General features: G+C 36.6%; 17 non-coding genes across 17 annotated transcripts; all 17 read right to left on the minus strand.

The window, feature by feature from the left end:
• Nucleotides 1–746: 746 nt before the first annotated feature.
• On the minus strand, nt 747–829 carry TRNAL-UAA (transfer RNA leucine (anticodon UAA)). Its single transcript has one exon. It is a non-coding gene; the product is annotated as a tRNA-Leu (tRNA).
• Nucleotides 830–1,779: 950 nt separating this feature from the next.
• Nucleotides 1,780–1,862, minus strand: TRNAL-UAA (transfer RNA leucine (anticodon UAA)). The gene has a single exon. It is a non-coding gene; the product is annotated as a tRNA-Leu (tRNA).
• Nucleotides 1,863–2,812: 950 nt separating this feature from the next.
• Nucleotides 2,813–2,895, minus strand: TRNAL-UAA (transfer RNA leucine (anticodon UAA)). The gene has a single exon. It is a non-coding gene; the product is annotated as a tRNA-Leu (tRNA).
• Nucleotides 2,896–3,844: 949 nt separating this feature from the next.
• On the minus strand, nt 3,845–3,927 carry TRNAL-UAA (transfer RNA leucine (anticodon UAA)). The gene has a single exon. It is a non-coding gene; the product is annotated as a tRNA-Leu (tRNA).
• Nucleotides 3,928–4,869: 942 nt separating this feature from the next.
• TRNAL-UAA (transfer RNA leucine (anticodon UAA)) lies at nt 4,870–4,952 on the minus strand. The gene has a single exon. It is a non-coding gene; the product is annotated as a tRNA-Leu (tRNA).
• A 949-nt stretch (nt 4,953–5,901) lies between these two features.
• Nucleotides 5,902–5,984, minus strand: TRNAL-UAA (transfer RNA leucine (anticodon UAA)). Its single transcript has one exon. It is a non-coding gene; the product is annotated as a tRNA-Leu (tRNA).
• Nucleotides 5,985–6,934: 950 nt separating this feature from the next.
• TRNAL-UAA (transfer RNA leucine (anticodon UAA)) lies at nt 6,935–7,017 on the minus strand. The gene has a single exon. It is a non-coding gene; the product is annotated as a tRNA-Leu (tRNA).
• Nucleotides 7,018–7,966: 949 nt separating this feature from the next.
• Nucleotides 7,967–8,049, minus strand: TRNAL-UAA (transfer RNA leucine (anticodon UAA)). The gene has a single exon. It is a non-coding gene; the product is annotated as a tRNA-Leu (tRNA).
• A 949-nt stretch (nt 8,050–8,998) lies between these two features.
• TRNAL-UAA (transfer RNA leucine (anticodon UAA)) lies at nt 8,999–9,081 on the minus strand. Its single transcript has one exon. It is a non-coding gene; the product is annotated as a tRNA-Leu (tRNA).
• A 949-nt stretch (nt 9,082–10,030) lies between these two features.
• On the minus strand, nt 10,031–10,113 carry TRNAL-UAA (transfer RNA leucine (anticodon UAA)). The gene has a single exon. It is a non-coding gene; the product is annotated as a tRNA-Leu (tRNA).
• A 949-nt stretch (nt 10,114–11,062) lies between these two features.
• On the minus strand, nt 11,063–11,145 carry TRNAL-UAA (transfer RNA leucine (anticodon UAA)). The gene has a single exon. It is a non-coding gene; the product is annotated as a tRNA-Leu (tRNA).
• Nucleotides 11,146–12,094: 949 nt separating this feature from the next.
• On the minus strand, nt 12,095–12,177 carry TRNAL-UAA (transfer RNA leucine (anticodon UAA)). Its single transcript has one exon. It is a non-coding gene; the product is annotated as a tRNA-Leu (tRNA).
• A 949-nt stretch (nt 12,178–13,126) lies between these two features.
• TRNAL-UAA (transfer RNA leucine (anticodon UAA)) lies at nt 13,127–13,209 on the minus strand. The gene has a single exon. It is a non-coding gene; the product is annotated as a tRNA-Leu (tRNA).
• A 949-nt stretch (nt 13,210–14,158) lies between these two features.
• On the minus strand, nt 14,159–14,241 carry TRNAL-UAA (transfer RNA leucine (anticodon UAA)). The gene has a single exon. It is a non-coding gene; the product is annotated as a tRNA-Leu (tRNA).
• Nucleotides 14,242–15,190: 949 nt separating this feature from the next.
• Nucleotides 15,191–15,273, minus strand: TRNAL-UAA (transfer RNA leucine (anticodon UAA)). Its single transcript has one exon. It is a non-coding gene; the product is annotated as a tRNA-Leu (tRNA).
• A 949-nt stretch (nt 15,274–16,222) lies between these two features.
• On the minus strand, nt 16,223–16,305 carry TRNAL-UAA (transfer RNA leucine (anticodon UAA)). The gene has a single exon. It is a non-coding gene; the product is annotated as a tRNA-Leu (tRNA).
• A 949-nt stretch (nt 16,306–17,254) lies between these two features.
• TRNAL-UAA (transfer RNA leucine (anticodon UAA)) lies at nt 17,255–17,337 on the minus strand. The gene has a single exon. It is a non-coding gene; the product is annotated as a tRNA-Leu (tRNA).
• Between the last annotated feature and the right edge of the window lie 175 nt (nt 17,338–17,512).

Consider the following 17,512-nt stretch of genomic DNA (forward strand, 5'->3'; position numbering starts at 1 on the left):
TTAACCGTTTTTCATGAAATGCTCTGTTTTCTTTTAAGTGCATAATAAAGAGTTAGCAAATGACATCATAATCTACTTCAGACTAGGCAAAGCCAGGGATAGCATTGCTAATGTAGAGAAGAAAGCGAAACAGTGTTTCATCAATCCACTTCTCTGTATGTTCAGTCTATGCTGAATGCCAGGAGGAAAGGATTCCATTTTGGAAGGGAGCATTGATGGAGGTACCTGGTTACGGGACAAAGAGTTATGGATTTCTTCATTTACTTTTCTTTTTCATGCCTTACAAATAGATGTTTGTCAAATCTAGGGATAAGTAGTAAAGAAATTAGTGAAAATCCTAAAAATTGCCAGTTTCCCTTTAGATTTGGTGTGAATATCTAGCAGGGCATTTAAAATTTCAATTCTTTAGCATTACAGACCTGTCTCTTACTGTGTTGAATTCAGAGTAATATGATGCTGTCAAGCAAAGTGGTGCACTTAGCATGTCTCTTTTTGGGTATGGATTTTGGCATGAAATAAAAGATAAAAGAAAAATTGCATAGGAAAGTTGATATTTCTGTATGATCTCAGAAATTTTACAGAAGCCTTTTTGGTTCGATTTAGACAAATAGTTGCAGCAAATATCCTTTGTAGTTTGATTTCTGAATTTGATACGGGTTGAGTTGAATCCGAATAACGAAAATTTTCCAAGGGATCAATAATATTTGGGATTGTTAAAACCGTTAGTGTCACTTGAACACATCGTGTACCAGGAGTGGGGTTTGAACCCACGCGGACATTCGTCCATTGGATCTTAAGTCCAACGCCTTAACCACTCGGCCATCCTGGTGCTACACTTTTAAATGTTCACGGTGGATGGGGAGGGGGAGTCAGGATTCAGACTCTTTATCATGGATCTATTTTCTAAGACAGTTAATGTTTCTCTTTATAGAGCAAAACATGACTAGTTCAAGAAATAAAATTAAAGGGGAGCTGTCACTTCTCCTAAATTGATGCATTTAAATGAGGCATTGAAAATCACCACTAACTTGTGTTAACCGTTTTTCATGAAATGCTCTGTTTTCTTTTAAGTGCATAATAAAGAGTTAGGAAATTACATCATAATCTACTTCAGACTAGGCAAAGCCAGGGATAGCATTGCTAATGTAGAGAAGAAAGCGAAACAGTGTTTCATCAATCCACTTCTCTGTATGTTCAGTCTATGCTGAATGCCAGGAGGAAAGGATTCCATTTTGGAAGGGAGCATTGATGGTGGTACCTGGTTACGGGACAAAGAGTTATGGATTTCTTCATTTACTTTTCTTTTTCATGCCTTACAAATAGATGTTTGTCAAATCTAGGGATAAGTAGTAAAGAAATTAGTGAAAATCCTAAAAATTGCCAGTTTCCCTTTAGATTTGGTGTGAATATCTAGCAGGGCATTTAAAATTTCAATTCTTTAGCATTACAGACCTGTCTCTTACTGTGTTGAATTCAGAGTAATATGATGCTGTCAAGCAAAGTGGTGCACTTAGCATGTCTCTTTTTGGGTATGGATTTTGGCATGAAATAAAAGATAAAAGAGAAATTGCATAGGAAAGTTGATATTTCTGTATGATCTCAGAAATTTTACAGAAGCCTTTTTGGTTCGATTTAGACAAATAGTTGCAGCAAATATCCTTTGTAGTTTGATTTCTGAATTTGATACGGGTTGAGTTGAATCCGAATAACGAAAATTTTCCAAGGGATCAATAATATTTGGGATTGTTAAAACCGTTAGTGTCACTTGAACACATCGTGTACCAGGAGTGGGGTTTGAACCCACGCGGACATTCGTCCATTGGATCTTAAGTCCAACGCCTTAACCACTCGGCCATCCTGGTGCTACACTTTTAAATGTTCACGGTGGATGGGGAGGGGGAGTCAGGATTCAGACTCTTTACCATGGATCTATTTTCTAAGACAGTTAATGTTTCTCTTTATAGAGAAAAACATGACTAGTTCAAGAAATAAAATTAAAGGGGAGCTGTCACTTCTCCTAAATTGATGCATTTAAATGAGGCATTGAAAATCACCACTAACTTGTGTTAACCGTTTTTCATGAAATGCTCTGTTTTCTTTTAAGTGCATAATAAAGAGTTAGCAAATGACATCATAATCTACTTCAGACTAGGCAAAGCCAGGGATAGCATTGCTAATGTAGAGAAGAAAGCGAAACAGTGTTTCATCAATCCACTTCTCTGTATGTTCAGTCTATGCTGAATGCCAGGAGGAAAGGATTCCATTTTGGAAGGGAGCATTGATGGAGGTACCTGGTTACGGGACAAAGAGTTATGGATTTCTTCATTTACTTTTCTTTTTCATGCCTTACAAATAGATGTTTGTCAAATCTAGGGATAAGTAGTAAAGAAATTAGTGAAAATCCTAAAAATTGCCAGTTTCCCTTTAGATTTGGTGTGAATATCTAGCAGGGCATTTAAAATTTCAATTCTTTAGCATTACAGACCTGTCTCTTACTGTGTTGAATTCAGAGTAATATGATGCTGTCAAGCAAAGTGGTGCACTTAGCATGTCTCTTTTTGGGTATGGATTTTGGCATGAAATAAAAGATAAAAGAGAAATTGCATAGGAAAGTTGATATTTCTGTATGATCTCAGAAATTTTACAGAAGCCTTTTTGGTTCGATTTAGACAAATAGTTGCAGCAAATATCCTTTGTAGATTGATTTCTGAATTTGAAACGGGTTGAGTTGAATCCGAATAACGAAAATTTTCCAAGGGATCAATAATATTTGGGATTGTTAAAACCGTTAGTGTCACTTGAACACATCATGTACCAGGAGTGGGGTTTGAACCCACGCGGACATTCGTCCATTGGATCTTAAGTCCAACGCCTTAACCACTCGGCCATCCTGGTGCTACACTTTAAAATGTTCACGGTGGATGGGGAGGGGGAGTCAGGATTCAGACTCTTTACCATGGATCTATTTTCAAAGACAGTTAATGTTTCTCTTTATAGAGAAAAACATGACTAGTTCAAGAAATAAAATTAAAGGGGAGCTGTCACTTCTCCTAAATTGATGCATTTAAATGAGGCATTGAAAATCACCACTAACTTGTGTTAACCGTTTTTCATGAAATGCTCTGTTTTCTTTTAAGTGCATAATAAAGAGTTAGCAAATGACATCATAATCTACTTCAGACTAGGCAAAGCCAGGGATAGCATTGCTAATGTAGAGAAGAAAGCGAAACAGTGTTTCATCAATCCACTTCTCTGTATGTTCAGTCTATGCTGAATGCCAGGAGGAAAGGATTCCATTTTGGAAGGGAGCATTGATGGAGGTACCTGGTTACGGGACAAAGAGTTATGGATTTCTTCATTTACTTTTCTTTTTCATGCCTTACAAATAGATGTTTGTCAAATCTAGGGATAAGTAGTAAAGAAATTAGTGAAAATCCTAAAAATTGCCAGTTTCCCTTTAGATTTGGTGTGAATATCTAGCAGGGCATTTAAAATTTCAATTCTTTAGCATTACAGACCTGTCTCTTACTGTGTTGAATTCAGAGTAATATGATGCTGTCAAGCAAAGTGGTGCACTTAGCATGTCTCTTTTTGGGTATGGATTTTGGCATGAAATAAAAGATAAAAGAGAAATTGCATAGGAAAGTTGATATTTCTGTATGATCTCAGAAATTTTACAAAAGCCTTTTTGGTTCGATTTAGACAAATAGTTGCAGCAAATATCCTTTGTAGTTTGTTTCTGAATTTGAAACGGGTTAAATAGAATACGAATAACTAAAATTTTCCAATGGATCAAAAATATTTGGGATTGTTAAAACCATTAGTGTCACTTGAACACATCGTGTACCAGGAGTGGGGTTTGAACCCACGCGGACATTCGTCCATTGGATCTTAAGTCCAACGCCTTAACCACTCGGCCATCCTGGTGCTACACTTTTAAATGTTCACGGTGGATGGGGAGGGGGAGTCAGGATTCAGACTCTTTATCATGGATCTATTTTCTAAGACAGTTAATGTTTCTCTTTATAGAGCAAAACATGACTAGTTCAAGAAATAAAATTAAAGGGGAGCTGTCACTTCTCCTAAATTGATGCATTTAAATCAGGCATTGAAAATCACCACTAACTTGTGTTAACCGTTTTTCATGAAATGCTCTGTTTTCTTTTAAGTGCATAATAAAGAGTTAGCAAATGACATCATAATCTACTTCAGACTAGGCAAAGCCAGGGATAGCATTGCTAATGTAGAGAACAAAGCGAAACAGTGTTTCATCAATCCACTTCTCTGTATGTTCAGTCTATGCTGAATGCCAGGAGGAAAGGATTCCATTTTGGAAGGGAGCATTGATGGAGGTACCTGGTTACGGGACAAAGAGTTATGGATTTCTTCATTTACTTTTCTTTTTCATGCCTTACAAATAGATGTTTGTCAAATCTAGGGATAAGTAGTAAAGAAATTAGTGAAAATCCTAAAAATTGCCAGTTTCCCTTTAGATTTGGTGTGAATATCTAGCAGGGCATTTAAAATTTCAATTCTTTAGCATTACAGACCTGTCTCTTACTGTGTTGAATTCAGAGTAATATGATGCTGTCAAGCAAAGTGGTGCACTTAGCATGTCTCTTTTTGGGTATGGATTTTGGCATGAAATAAAAGAGAAATTGCATAGGAAAGTTGATATTTCTGTATGATCTCAGAATTTTACAGAAGCCTTTTTGGTTCGATTTAGACAAATAGTTGCAGCAAATATCCTTTGTAGTTTGATTTCTGAATTTGAAACGGGTTGAGTAGAATCCGAATAACGAAAATTTTCCAAGGGATCAATAATATTTGGGATTGTTAAAACCATTAGTGTCACTTGAACACATCATGTACCAGGAGTGGGGTTTGAACCCACGCGGACATTCGTCCATTGGATCTTAAGTCCAACGCCTTAACCACTCGGCCATCCTGGTGCTACACTTTTAAATGTTCACGGTGGATGGGGAGGGGGAGTCAGGATTCTGACTCTTTATCATGGATCTATTTTCTAAGACAGTTAATGTTTCTCTTTATAGAGCAAAACATGACTAGTTCAAGAAATAAAATTAAAGGGGAGCTGTCACTTCTCCTAAATTGATGCATTTAAATGAGGCATTGAAAATCACCACTAACTTGTGTTAACCGTTTTTCATGAAATGCTCTGTTTTCTTTTAAGTGCATAATAAAGAGTTAGCAAATGACATCATAATCTACTTCAGACTAGGCAAAGCCAGGGATAGCATTGCTAATGTAGAGAAGAAAGCGAAACAGTGTTTCATCAATCCACGTCTCTGTATGTTCAGTCTATGCTGAATGCCAGGAGGAAAGGATTCCATTTTGGAAGGGAGCATTGATGGAGGTACCTGGTTACGGGACAAAGAGTTATGGATTTCTTCATTTACTTTTCTTTTTCATGCCTTACAAATAGATGTTTGTCAAATCTAGGGATAAGTAGCAAAGAAATTAGTGAAAATCCTAAAAATTGCCAGTTTCCCTTTAGATTTGGTGTGAATATTTAGCAGGGCATTTAAAATTTCAATTCTTTAGCATTACAGACCTGTCTATTACTGTGTTGAATTCAGAGTAATATGATGCTGTCAAGCAAAGTGGTGCACTTAGCATGTCTCTTTTTGGGTATGGATTTTGGCATGAAATAAAAGATAATAGAGAAATTGCATAGGAAAGTTGATATTTCTGTATGATCTCAGAAATTTTACAGAAGCCTTTTTGGTTCGATTTAGACAAATAGTTGCAGCAAATATCCATTGTAGTTTGTTTCTGAATTTGAAACGGGTTGAATAGAATCCGAATAACGAAAATTTTCCATGGGATCAATAATATTTGGGATTGTTAAAACCATTAGTGCCACTTGAACACATCGTGTACCAGGAGTGGGGTTTGAACCCACGCGGACATTCGTCCATTGGATCTTAAGTCCAACGCCTTAACCACTCGGCCATCCTGGTGCTACACTTTTAAATGTTCACGGTGGATGGGGAGGGGGAGTCAGGATTCAGACTCTTTATCATGGATCTATTTTCTAAGACAGTTAATGTTTCTCTTTATAGAGCAAAACATGACTAGTTCAAGAAATAAAATTAAAGGGGAGCTGTCACTTCTCCTAAATTGATGCATTTAAATGAGGCATTGAAAATCACCACTAACTTGTGTTAACCGTTTTTCATGAAATGCTCTGTTTTCTTTTAAGTGCATAATAAAGAGTTAGCAAATGACATCATAATCTACTTCAGACTAGGCAAAGCCAGGGATAGCATTGCTAATGTAGAGAAGAAAGCGAAACAGTGTTTCATCAATCCACGTCTCTGTATGTTCAGTCTATGCTGAATGCCAGGAGGAAAGGATTCCATTTTGGAAGGGAGCATTGATGGAGGTACCTGGTTACGGGACAAAGAGTTATGGATTTCTTCATTTACTTTTCTTTTTCATGCCTTACAAATAGATGTTTGTCAAATCTAGGGATAAGTAGTAAAGAAATTAGTGAAAATCCTAAAAATTGCCAGTTTCCCTTTAGATTTGGTGTGAATATCTAGCAGGGCATTTAAAATTTCAATTCTTTAGCATTACAGACCTGTCTCTTACTGTGTTGAATTCAGAGTAATATGATGCTGTCAAGCAAAGTGGTGCACTTAGCATGTCTCTTTTTGGGTATGGATTTTGGCATGAAATAAAAGATAAAAGAGAAATTGCATAGGAAAGTTGATATTTCTGTATGATCTCAGAAATTTTACAGAAGCCTTTTTGGTTCGATTTAGACAAATAGTTGCAGCAAATATCCTTTGTAGATTGATTTCTGAATTTGAAACGGGTTGAGTTGAATCCGAATAACGAAAATTTTCCAAGGGATCAATAATATTTGGGATTGTTAAAACCGTTAGTGTCACTTGAACACATCATGTACCAGGAGTGGGGTTTGAACCCACGCGGACATTCGTCCATTGGATCTTAAGTCCAACGCCTTAACCACTCGGCCATCCTGGTGCTACACTTTAAAATGTTCACGGTGGATGGGGAGGGGGAGTCAGGATTCAGACTCTTTACCATGGATCTATTTTCAAAGACAGTTAATGTTTCTCTTTATAGAGAAAAACATGACTAGTTCAAGAAATAAAATTAAAGGGGAGCTGTCACTTCTCCTAAATTGATGCATTTAAATGAGGCATTGAAAATCACCACTAACTTGTGTTAACCGTTTTTCATGAAATGCTCTGTTTTCTTTTAAGTGCATAATAAAGAGTTAGCAAATGACATCATAATCTACTTCAGACTAGGCAAAGCCAGGGATAGCATTGCTAATGTAGAGAAGAAAGCGAAACAGTGTTTCATCAATCCACTTCTCTGTATGTTCAGTCTATGCTGAATGCCAGGAGGAAAGGATTCCATTTTGGAAGGGAGCATTGATGGAGGTACCTGGTTACGGGACAAAGAGTTATGGATTTCTTCATTTACTTTTCTTTTTCATGCCTTACAAATAGATGTTTGTCAAATCTAGGGATAAGTAGTAAAGAAATTAGTGAAAATCCTAAAAATTGCCAGTTTCCCTTTAGATTTGGTGTGAATATCTAGCAGGGCATTTAAAATTTCAATTCTTTAGCATTACAGACCTGTCTCTTACTGTGTTGAATTCAGAGTAATATGATGCTGTCAAGCAAAGTGGTGCACTTAGCATGTCTCTTTTTGGGTATGGATTTTGGCATGAAATAAAAGATAAAAGAGAAATTGCATAGGAAAGTTGATATTTCTGTATGATCTCAGAAATTTTACAAAAGCCTTTTTGGTTCGATTTAGACAAATAGTTGCAGCAAATATCCTTTGTAGTTTGTTTCTGAATTTGAAACGGGTTAAATAGAATCCGAATAACTAAAATTTTCCAATGGATCAAAAATATTTGGGATTGTTAAAACCATTAGTGTCACTTGAACACATCGTGTACCAGGAGTGGGGTTTGAACCCACGCGGACATTCGTCCATTGGATCTTAAGTCCAACGCCTTAACCACTCGGCCATCCTGGTGCTACACTTTTAAATGTTCACGGTGGATGGGGAGGGGGAGTCAGGATTCAGACTCTTTATCATGGATCTATTTTCTAAGACAGTTAATGTTTCTCTTTATAGAGCAAAACATGACTAGTTCAAGAAATAAAATTAAAGGGGAGCTGTCACTTCTCCTAAATTGATGCATTTAAATGAGGCATTGAAAATCACCACTAACTTGTGTTAACCGTTTTTCATGAAATGCTCTGTTTTCTTTTAAGTGCATAATAAAGAGTTAGCAAATGACATCATAATCTACTTCAGACTAGGCAAAGCCAGGGATAGCATTGCTAATGTAGAGAACAAAGCGAAACAGTGTTTCATCAATCCACTTCTCTGTATGTTCAGTCTATGCTGAATGCCAGGAGGAAAGGATTCCATTTTGGAAGGGAGCATTGATGGAGGTACCTGGTTACGGGACAAAGAGTTATGGATTTCTTCATTTACTTTTCTTTTTCATGCCTTACAAATAGATGTTTGTCAAATCTAGGGATAAGTAGTAAAGAAATTAGTGAAAATCCTAAAAATTGCCAGTTTCCCTTTAGATTTGGTGTGAATATCTAGCAGGGCATTTAAAATTTCAATTCTTTAGCATTACAGACCTGTCTCTTACTGTGTTGAATTCAGAGTAATATGATGCTGTCAAGCAAAGTGGTGCACTTAGCATGTCTCTTTTTGGGTATGGATTTTGGCATGAAATAAAAGATAATAGAGAAATTGCATAGGAAAGTTGATATTTCTGTATGATCTCAGAAATTTTACAGAAGCCTTTTTGGTTCGATTTAGACAAATAGTTGCAGCAAATATCCATTGTAGTTTGTTTCTGAATTTGAAACGGGTTGAATAGAATCCGAATAACGAAAATTTTCCATGGGATCAATAATATTTGGGATTGTTAAAACCATTAGTGCCACTTGAACACATCGTGTACCAGGAGTGGGGTTTGAACCCACGCGGACATTCGTCCATTGGATCTTAAGTCCAACGCCTTAACCACTCGGCCATCCTGGTGCTACACTTTTAAATGTTCACGCTGGATGGGGAGGGGGAGTCAGGATTCAGACTCTTTATCATGGATCTATTTTCTAAGACAGTTAATGTTTCTCTTTATAGAGCAAAACATGACTAGTTCAAGAAATAAAATTAAAGGGGAGCTGTCACTTCTCCTAAATTGATGCATTTAAATGAGGCATTGAAAATCACCACTAACTTGTGTTAACCGTTTTTCATGAAATGCTCTGTTTTCTTTTAAGTGCATAATAAAGAGTTAGCAAATGACATCATAATCTACTTCAGACTAGGCAAAGCCAGGGATAGCATTGCTAATGTAGAGAAGAAAGCGAAACAGTGTTTCATCAATCCACGTCTCTGTATGTTCAGTCTATGCTGAATGCCAGGAGGAAAGGATTCCATTTTGGAAGGGAGCATTGATGGAGGTACCTGGTTACGGGACAAAGAGTTATGGATTTCTTCATTTACTTTTCTTTTTCATGCCTTACAAATAGATGTTTGTCAAATCTAGGGATAAGTAGTAAAGAAATTAGTGAAAATCCTAAAAATTGCCAGTTTCCCTTTAGATTTGGTGTGAATATCTAGCAGGGCATTTAAAATTTCAATTCTTTAGCATTACAGACCTGTCTCTTACTGTGTTGAATTCAGAGTAATATGATGCTGTCAAGCAAAGTGGTGCACTTAGCATGTCTCTTTTTGGGTATGGATTTTTGCATGAAATAAAAGATAAAAGAGAAATTGCATAGGAAAGTTGATATTTCTGTATGATCTCAGAAATTTTACAAAAGCCTTTTTGGTTCGATTTAGACAAATAGTTGCAGCAAATATCCTTTGTAGTTTGTTTCTTAATTTGAAACGGGTTGAATAGAATCCGAATAACTAAAATTTTCCATGGGATCAATAATATTTGGGATTGTTAAAACCATTAGTGTCACTTGAACACATCGTGTACCAGGAGTGGGGTTTGAACCCACGCGGACATTCGTCCATTGGATCTTAAGTCCAACGCCTTAACCACTCGGCCATCCTGGTGCTACACTTTTAAATGTTCACGGTGGATGGGGAGGGGGAGTCAGGATTCAGACTCTTTATCATGGATCTATTTTCTAAGACAGTTAATGTTTCTCTTTATAGAGCAAAACATGACTAGTTCAAGAAATAAAATTAAAGGGGAGCTGTCACTTCTCCTAAATTGATGCATTTAAATGAGGCATTGAAAATCACCACTAACTTGTGTTAACCGTTTTTCATGAAATGCTCTGTTTTCTTTTAAGTGCATAATAAAGAGTTAGCAAATGACATCATAATCTACTTCAGACTAGGCAAAGCCAGGGATAGCATTGCTAATGTAGAGAAGAAAGCGAAACAGTGTTTCATCAATCCACTTCTCTGTATGTTCAGTCTATGCTGAATGCCAGGAGGAAAGGATTCCATTTTGGAAGGGAGCATTGATGGAGGTACCTGGTTACGGGACAAAGAGTTATGGATTTCTTCATTTACTTTTCTTTTTCATGCCTTACAAATAGATGTTTGTCAAATCTAGGGATAAGTAGTAAAGAAATTAGTGAAAATCCTAAAAATTGCCAGTTTCCCTTTAGATTTGGTGTGAATATTTAGCAGGGCATTTAAAATTTCAATTCTTTAGCATTACAGACCTGTCTATTACTGTGTTGAATTCAGAGTAATATGATGCTGTCAAGCAAAGTGGTGCACTTAGCATGTCTCTTTTTGGGTATGGATTTTGGCATGAAATAAAAGATAATAGAGAAATTGCATAGGAAAGTTGATATTTCTGTATGATCTCAGAAATTTTACAGAAGCCTTTTTGGTTCGATTTAGACAAATAGTTGCAGCAAATATCCATTGTAGTTTGTTTCTGAATTTGAAACGGGTTGAATAGAATCCGAATAACGAAAATTTTCCATGGGATCAATAATATTTGGGATTGTTAAAACCATTAGTGTCACTTGAACACATCGTGTACCAGGAGTGGGGTTTGAACCCACGCGGACATTCGTCCATTGAATCTTAAGTCCAACGCCTTAACCACTCGGCCATCCTGGTGCTACACTTTTAAATGTTCACGGTGGATGGGGAGGGGGAGTCAGGATTCAGACTCTTTATCATGGATCTATTTTCTAAGACAGTTAATGTTTCTCTTTATAGAGCAAAACATGACTAGTTCAAGAAATAAAATTAAAGGGGAGCTGTCACTTCTCCTAAATTGATGCATTTAAATGAGGCATTGAAAATCACCACTAACTTGTGTTAACCGTTTTTCATGAAATGCTCTGTTTTCTTTTAAGTGCATAATAAAGAGTTAGCAAATGACATCATAATCTACTTCAGACTAGGCAAAGCCAGGGATAGCATTGCTAATGTAGAGAAGAAAGCGAAACAGTGTTTCATCAATCCACGTCTCTGTATGTTCAGTCTATGCTGAATGCCAGGAGGAAAGGATTCCATTTTGGAAGGGAGCATTGATGGAGGTACCTGGTTACGGGACAAAGAGTTATGGATTTCTTCATTTACTTTTCTTTTTCATGCCTTACAAATAGATGTTTGTCAAATCTAGGGATAAGTAGCAAAGAAATTAGTGAAAATCCTAAAAATTGCCAGTTTCCCTTTAGATTTGGTGTGAATATTTAGCAGGGCATTTAAAATTTCAATTCTTTAGCATTACAGACCTGTCTATTACTGTGTTGAATTCAGAGTAATATGATGCTGTCAAGCAAAGTGGTGCACTTAGCATGTCTCTTTTTGGGTATGGATTTTGGCATGAAATAAAAGATAATAGAGAAATTGCATAGGAAAGTTGATATTTCTGTATGATCTCAGAAATTTTACAGAAGCCTTTTTGGTTCGATTTAGACAAATAGTTGCAGCAAATATCCATTGTAGTTTGTTTCTGAATTTGAAACGGGTTGAATAGAATCCGAATAACGAAAATTTTCCATGGGATCAATAATATTTGGGATTGTTAAAACCATTAGTGTCACTTGAACACATCGTGTACCAGGAGTGGGGTTTGAACCCACGCGGACATTCGTCCATTGGATCTTAAGTCCAACGCCTTAACCACTCGGCCATCCTGGTGCTACACTTTTAAATGTTCACGGTGGATGGGGAGGGGGAGTCAGGATTCAGACTCTTTATCATGGATCTATTTTCTAAGACAGTTAATGTTTCTCTTTATAGAGCAAAACATGACTAGTTCAAGAAATAAAATTAAAGGGGAGCTGTCACTTCTCCTAAATTGATGCATTTAAATGAGGCATTGAAAATCACCACTAACTTGTGTTAACCGTTTTTCATGAAATGCTCTGTTTTCTTTTAAGTGCATAATAAAGAGTTAGCAAATGACATCATAATCTACTTCAGACTAGGCAAAGCCAGGGATAGCATTGCTAATGTAGAGAAGAAAGCGAAACAGTGTTTCATCAATCCACGTCTCTGTATGTTCAGTCTATGCTGAATGCCAGGAGGAAAGGATTCCATTTTGGAAGGGAGCATTGATGGAGGTACCTGGTTACGGGACAAAGAGTTATGGATTTCTTCATTTACTTTTCTTTTTCATGCCTTACAAATAGATGTTTGTCAAATCTAGGGATAAGTAGTAAAGAAATTAGTGAAAATCCTAAAAATTGCCAGTTTCCCTTTAGATTTGGTGTGAATATTTAGCAGGGCATTTAAAATTTCAATTCTTTAGCATTACAGACCTGTCTATTACTGTGTTGAATTCAGAGTAATATGATGCTGTCAAGCAAAGTGGTGCACTTAGCATGTCTCTTTTTGGGTATGGATTTTGGCATGAAATAAAAGATAATAGAGAAATTGCATAGGAAAGTTGATATTTCTGTATGATCTCAGAAATTTTACAGAAGCCTTTTTGGTTCGATTTAGACAAATAGTTGCAGCAAATATCCATTGTAGTTTGTTTCTGAATTTGAAACGGGTTGAATAGAATCCGAATAACGAAAATTTTCCATGGGATCAATAATATTTGGGATTGTTAAAACCATTAGTGTCACTTGAACACATCGTGTACCAGGAGTGGGGTTTGAACCCACGCGGACATTCGTCCATTGGATCTTAAGTCCAACGCCTTAACCACTCGGCCATCCTGGTGCTACACTTTTAATTGTTCACGGTGGATGGGGAGGGGGAGTCAGGATTCAGACTCTTTATCATGGATCTATTTTCTAAGACAGTTAATGTTTCTCTTTATAGAGCAAAACATGACTAGTTCAAGAAATAAAATTAAAGGGGAGCTGTCACTTCTCCTAAATTGATGCATTTAAATGAGGCATTGAAAATCACCACTAACTTGTGTTAACCGTTTTTCATGAAATGCTCTGTTTTCTTTTAAGTGCATAATAAAGAGTTAGCAAATGACATCATAATCTACTTCAGACTAGGCAAAGCCAGGGATAGCATTGCTAATGTAGAGAAGAAAGCGAAACAGTGTTTCATCAATCCACTTCTCTGTATGTTCAGTCTATGCTGAATGCCAGGAGGAAAGGATTCCATTTTGGAAGGGAGCATTGATGGAGGTACCTGGTTACGGGACAAAGAGTTATGGATTTCTTCATTTACTTTTCTTTTTCATGCCTTACAAATAGATGTTTGTCAAATCTAGGGATAAGTAGTAAAGAAATTAGTGAAAATCCTAAAAATTGCCAGTTTCCCTTTAGATTTGGTGTGAATATTTAGCAGGGCATTTAAAATTTCAATTCTTTAGCATTACAGACCTGTCTATTACTGTGTTGAATTCAGAGTAATATGATGCTGTCAAGCAAAGTGGTGCACTTAGCATGTCTCTTTTTGGGTATGGATTTTGGCATGAAATAAAAGATAATAGAGAAATTGCATAGGAAAGTTGATATTTCTGTATGATCTCAGAAATTTTACAGAAGCCTTTTTGGTTCGATTTAGACAAATAGTTGCAGCAAATATCCATTGTAGTTTGTTTCTGAATTTGAAACGGGTTGAATAGAATCCGAATAACGAAAATTTTCCATGGGATCAATAATATTTGGGATTGTTAAAACCATTAGTGTCATTTGAACACATCGTGTACCAGGAGTGGGGTTTGAACCCACGCGGACATTCGTCCATTGGATCTTAAGTCCAACGCCTTAACCACTCGGCCATCCTGGTGCTACACTTTTAAATGTTCACGGTGGATGGGGAGGGGGAGTCAGGATTCAGACTCTTTATCATGGATCTATTTTCTAAGACAGTTAATGTTTCTCTTTATAGAGCAAAACATGACTAGTTCAAGAAATAAAATTAAAGGGGAGCTGTCACTTCTCCTAAATTGATGCATTTAAATGAGGCATTGAAAATCACCACTAACTTGTGTTAACCGTTTTTCATGAAATGCTCTGTTTTCTTTTAAGTGCATAATAAAGAGTTAGCAAATGACATCATAATCTACTTCAGACTAGGCAAAGCCAGGGATAGCATTGCTAATGTAGAGAAGAAAGCGAAACAGTGTTTCATCAATCCACGTCTCTGTATGTTCAGTCTATGCTGAATGCCAGGAGGAAAGGATTCCATTTTGGAAGGGAGCATTGATGGAGGTACCTGGTCACGGGACAAAGAGTTATGGATTTCTTCATTTACTTTTCTTTTTCATGCCTTACAAATAGATGTTTGTCAAATCTAGGGATAAGTAGTAAAGAAATTAGTGAAAATCCTAAAAATTGCCAGTTTCCCTTTAGATTTGGTGTGAATATTTAGCAGGGCATTTAAAATTTCAATTCTTTAGCATTACAGACCTGTCTATTACTGTGTTGAATTCAGAGTAATATGATGCTGTCAAGCAAAGTGGTGCACTTAGCATGTCTCTTTTTGGGTATGGATTTTGGCATGAAATAAAAGATAATAGAGAAATTGCATAGGAAAGTTGATATTTCTGTATGATCTCAGAAATTTTACAGAAGCCTTTTTGGTTCGATTTAGACAAATAGTTGCAGCAAATATCCATTGTAGTTTGTTTCTGAATTTGAAACGGGTTGAATAGAATCCGAATAACGAAAATTTTCCATGGGATCAATAATATTTGGGATTGTTAAAACCATTAGTGTCACTTGAACACATCGTGTACCAGGAGTGGTGTTTGAACCCATGCGGACATTCGTCCATTGGATCTTAAGTCCAACGCCTTAACCACTCGGCCATCCTGGTGCTACACTTTTAAATGTTCACGGTGGATGGGGAGGGGGAGTCAGGATTCAGACTCTTTATCATGGATCTATTTTCTAAGACAGTTAATGTTTCTCTTTATAGAGCAAAACATGACTAGTTCAAGAAATAAAATTAAAGGGGAGCTGTCACTTCTCCTAAATTGATGCATTTAAATGAGGCATTGAAAATCACCACTAACTTGTGTTAACCGTTTTTCATGAAATGCTCTGTTTTCTTTTAAGTGCATAATAAAGAGTTAGCAAATGACATCATAATCTACTTCAGACTAGGCAAAGCCAGGGATAGCATTGCTAATGTAGAGAAGAAAGCGAAACAGTGTTTCATCAATCCACGTCTCTGTATGTTCAGTCTATGCTGAATGCCAGGAGGAAAGGATTCCATTTTGGAAGGGAGCATTGATGGAGGTACCTGGTTACGGGACAAAGAGTTATGGATTTCTTCATTTACTTTTCTTTTTCATGCCTTACAAATAGATGTTTGTCAAATCTAGGGATAAGTAGTAAAGAAATTAGTGAAAATCCTAAAAATTGCCAGTTTCCCTTTAGATTTGGTGTGAATATTTAGCAGGGCATTTAAAATTTCAATTCTTTAGCATTACAGACCTGTCTATTACTGTGTTGAATTCAGAGTAATATGATGCTGTCAAGCAAAGTGGTGCACTTAGCATGTCTCTTTTTGGGTATGGATTTTGGCATGAAATAAAAGATAATAGAGAAATTGCATAGGAAAGTTGATATTTCTGTATGATCTCAGAAATTTTACAGAAGCCTTTTTGGTTCGATTTAGACAAATAGTTGCAGCAAATATCCATTGTAGTTTGTTTCTGAATTTGAAACGGGTTGAATAGAATCCGAATAACGAAAATTTTCCATGGGATCAACAATATTTGGGATTGTTAAAACCATTAGTGTCACTTGAACACATCGTGTACCAGGAGTGGGGTTTGAACCCACGCGGACATTCGTCCATTGGATCTTAAGTCCAACGCCTTAACCACTCGGCCATCCTGGTGCTACACCTTTAAATGTTCACGGTGGATGGGGAGGGGGAGTCAGGATTCAGACTCTTTATCATGGATCTATTTTCTAAGACAGTTAATGTTTCTCTTTATAGAGCAAAACATGACTAGTTCAAGAAATAAAATTAAAGGGGAGCTGTCACTTCTCCTAAATTGATGCATTTAAATGAGGCATTGAAAATCACCACTAACTTGTGTTAACCGTTTTTCATGAAATGCTCTGTTTTCTTTTAAGTGCATAATAAAGAGTTAGCAAATGACATCATAATCTACTTCAGACTAGGCAAAGCCAGGGATAGCATTGCTAATGTAGAGAAGAAAGCGAAACAGTGTTTCATCAATCCACTTATCTGTATGTTCAGTCTATGCTGAATGCCAGGAGGAAAGGATTCCATTTTGGAAGGGAGAATTGATGGAGGTACCTGGTTACGGGACAAAGAGTTATGGATTTCTTCATTTACTTTTCTTTTTCATGCCTTACAAATAGATGTTTGTCAAATCTAGGGATAAGTAGTAAAGAAATTAGTGAAAATCCTAAAAATTGCCAGTTTCCCTTTAGATTTGGTGTGAATATCTAGCAGGGCATTTAAACTTTCAATTCTTTAGCATTACAGACCTGTCTCTTACTGTGTTGAATTCAGAGTAATATGATGCTGTCAAGCAAAGTGGTGCACTTAGCATGTCTCTTTTTGGGTATGGATTTTGGAATGAAATAAAAGATAAAAGAGAAATTGCATAGGAAAGTTGATATTTCTGTATGATCTCAGAAATTTTACAAAAGCCTTTTTGGTTCGATTTAGACAAATAGTTGCAGCAAATATCCTTTGTAGTTTGTTTCTTAATTTGAAACGGGTTGAATAGAATCCGAATAACTAAAATTTTCCAAGGGATCAATAATATTTGGGATTGTTAAAACCATTAGTGTCACTTGAACACATCGTGTACCAGGAGTGGGGTTTGAACCCACGCGGACATTCGTCCATTGGATCTTAAGTCCAACGCCTTAACCACTCGGCCATCCTGGTGCTACACTTTTAAATGTTCACGGTGGATGGGGAGGGGGAGTCAGGATTCAGACTCTTTATCATGGATCTATTTTCTAAGACAGTTAATGTTTCTCTTTATAGAGCAAAACATGACTAGTTCAAGAAATAAAATTAAAGGGGAGCTGTCACTTCTCCTAAATTGATGCATTTAAAT

Source organism: Pelobates fuscus, chromosome 2 (assembly GCF_036172605.1).
Source record: "Pelobates fuscus isolate aPelFus1 chromosome 2, aPelFus1.pri, whole genome shotgun sequence".
Lineage (NCBI taxonomy): Eukaryota > Metazoa > Chordata > Amphibia > Anura > Pelobatidae > Pelobates > Pelobates fuscus.